Source organism: Berghia stephanieae, chromosome 12 (assembly GCF_034508935.2).
Source record: "Berghia stephanieae isolate SIO BIC M18660-M18661 chromosome 12, UCSD_Bste_1.3, whole genome shotgun sequence".
Classification (NCBI taxonomy): Eukaryota; Metazoa; Mollusca; class Gastropoda; order Nudibranchia; family Aeolidiidae; genus Berghia; species Berghia stephanieae.
In genome coordinates, this window is record NC_088371.1 from 180679 (window position 1) to 184426 (window position 3748).

Consider the following 3748-nt stretch of genomic DNA (forward strand, 5'->3'; position numbering starts at 1 on the left):
AGATAAAGTCTATACTTTTTATCCAAAAATGGAAATTCGCTTACGATCTGGCATGAAATGTATAACCAGTTGAGATCTATGGCACATGTTTTTTTATATCGTCTTCTTCTTTGGTTCCATGCCCTGGTCAGGCTTCGGATACATGCATGATTTTATCTTCCATTCTCCCTGTCGCTTGCTTTTTCAAACAGCTCTTGGATTGTTAGGTTGGTGAAGCCTTCAGTTGGTCTATGAGTGTTTTCTTTGTCTCCCGGGCGCGTTTACAGGTATTTTCCACAACTTGCAGGTATTCATTTTATTTCCTTACTATGTGTCCGAAAAAGGATAGTTGTTGATCCGCTATTAAGGGCATTTGTTTCCTTTGTTGGTATGTTTGTTTTAGCACTTCTTTCGTTTTGTGTGCAGTATACGATATTCTCTGCATCACCAATCACCAGGGGACAGAGCAAGGAACCAGATAGACTTTATAGCAGTATCATCAAGATTCAGAAATGGCATATTAAATTGCAAAACCTACCCAGGCGCCGATGTAGACAGTGACCATGTCCCAGTTGTTTGTACAGTAAGGATAAAGTTTAAAGCTATTCAGAGAACAGCTGGTAGAATAAAGAGGGATTACAGGTTATGCAAAGACAATGGCATACAAACAAAAATGAGAGAAGAATTTGAAAATGCACTCATGATACAAAGCCAAAGTGAACGCGATAACGAAAAATGTGAAAAACAATTTGATATATTCCAAAAGTGTGTCAAAGCAACTGCAGAAAAGCATTTACCAATAGCTCAAATAAACATCAAAAAGGAATGGATGACAAATGAAATTCTAAACCTATCTCTGTAACTCTATTTTCATAGCAATACCAAAGAAAGCAGGTGCAGTCAGATGCGAAAATTTTAGAACTATAAGTTTAATAAGCCACATCAACAAAATACTGTTGCGTATAATTATCAACAGGCTAAGGAATAAGATTAACCCGAAATCGCAGAAGAACAATATGGATTCTAACCTGACAGAGGGACAAGGAACGCAATATACCTCCTCCGTGTTTTAAGTGAAAGAGCTATACAGGTTCAGACCCCACTATACCTCTGTTTTGTCGACTACAAAAAAGCTTTTGATAGAGTACGCCACGAATAAATACTAAAACAACTGCACTCCATTGGCGCTGATGAGAAAGACCTCAGACTCATGCAAACATTATACTACTCCCAGCAGGCATCTATCAAAATCGGAAATTCTACAGGAAATTTCATTCCTATTAAGAAAGGAGTCCGTCAAGGGTGTGTTGCCTCACCAGATCTGTTTAATCTATACCAAGAAACAATCATGAGGGGCATAACTAATATGGAAGGAATAAAAGTAGGAGGTCACAACATAAATAATATAAGATACGCAGACGATACGGTACTCATTGCAACATCAGAAATCCAACTTCAAAAGATTGTTGACAAAGTGGTAGTAGATAGTGAAGCCAAGGGAATGGAAGTGAATATTACCAAAACGGAATGCATGGTAATACAGAAAAACCCCGAAAACAACAACACCTGCAATATAACGATTCACGGCGAGCAACTTACCAACGTAGAAAGTTTTAGATACCTAGGTTCATTAGTGACAACAGATGGAAGATGTAACCGAGACATACGAGCAAGAATAACTCAAGCCAAACAGGCCTTCATGGACCTGGGAAACATTTTGAAAAACAAACAGATGTCGTTCGGGATTAGATTCCGAGTCTTGAAGTGCTACGTGTGGCCAATCTTGTTATACGGATGCGAAAGCTGGACTACAAATGCAGAAACACAAAAGAACATTGAAGCTTTTGAAATGTGGTGCTTGAGAAGGATGCAGAGAATATCGTATATATATATATATATATATATATATATATATATATATATATATATATATATATATATATATATATATATATATATATATATATATATATATATATATATATATATATATATATATATATATATATATGCAAATGCACATAAATATAAAAATATACAACCAAGAACCAATAGCAACGCTTTATATAGTAATTTGATAAATTGAGATAGACCATACCTCTGGCCTTTAGTCCGAACTTGTGTGTGTATATTTAAAATATGGTATTTTATTTAATTCACAGTTGCGCGTTAAAAATTCGAACACCATGTGGCAAAAATGAATTAAGGTGACGTGTTGTCTTTGTTTTTATAGATATAAGGCGACGGCTCCTCATGGAGAACTTAATATATTTACGAAGGGGGTGATCGCCGTCCTTCATAACTTTCTCCATTTTACTTAGGCAAAATCTCTTGAACAGTTCTTCCACATTGGAAATTGGGTGAGTATAACTCCTGGCTATATCAATTATCCGATTAATTTTCTTAATGTCGCAAATACTGGCATTTCCACATCATGCTGTAATACAAAAAGTAATAACGGTCTCCAAAACGGATCAAATTCTGAAAGTTTCCAAATAAAATACATTCTTTCAATTTAGATATAACAGCATCGGTTTGTAAATATTAAAACACCCAAATATTTGTAATCCGAAACTTGCTCAACAGCTTGATTGTTAATTTTGAGCGGACTGATGGAATTTGTGTGTTCTTTTTAAAATCTTTCCTACATTTAATTTCAGGGAGTTATCTTCACATCAACCAACAAATCTGTCGATCTCAGATCTGTATGCCGTTTCATCATCTTTAAATATAAACCCTTGAAGGACAGTGCCGTCCGCAAAGTTTAAAACTGGGACAATATTGAGACAGAAAACACACAAACACACACGCACACACACACACACACACACACATACCATGACCTTCGTTATACTAAAGAGTTCACGAAGGCCACGCCCATACACTGAGAGAGAGAGTGACACACACACACACACACACAGAGAGAGAGAGAGAGAGAGAGAGAGAGAGAGAGAGAGAGAGAGAGAGAGAGAGATCTTACATTTTCTCAATCGGGCAAAACTACACAGTAAATTAATGTAATAAATAAGTTTTCAAAGTAATTTTGTTAATAATCATTAAATCTAGGCGTGAGCGCGTAGACTTTGTTAATTTGGACCTGCTGATTCATTTTATTTATTTTTTTTTTTTAGGATCGGAGTGATATTTTTGACATTGGTGGGCTAATCGGTTTGCTGTCTAGCTAAAACCATCTACGGAAAGCCGCCTTCAGTTGGCAATGCCCAAAATATATTTAACATGTCGAATATTTTGCTGACTCCTGCCGACATGACATTTATACCGGCCGACTCCCATCTACGCCTATCGTCCGATATAACGTTAGTTGTGTAGGGGGCATTGGGCGTCAATCCAGACAAACTGGCGCCAGATGTCAAAAGTGAGATAAGGCAATTGATGGCCGAAAAGGAAGGGATGGGGGAGTGGTAAATGAGTCTAGATTTTATTTGTAAGTCGGCCAAGAATGGTAGTATAGTTATATTTCCGTTTAAAAAGATGATTATTATAACTTCCTCCTAATAAGAAACAAAGTCCCATCAATTAAACTACTCTCTCTCTCTCTCTCTCTCTCACACACACACGCACATACTCTCTCGCTCTCTCTATCTCTCTCACACACACAGACACAGAGGCACACACACACACATACTCTCTCTCTATCTCTCTCTCACACACACACAGAGACACACACACACACACATACTCTCTCTCTCTCTCTCTCTCTCTCTCTTTCTTCCTCTTTCCTTTTCACTCTCCCTGTCGTTCATTCTTT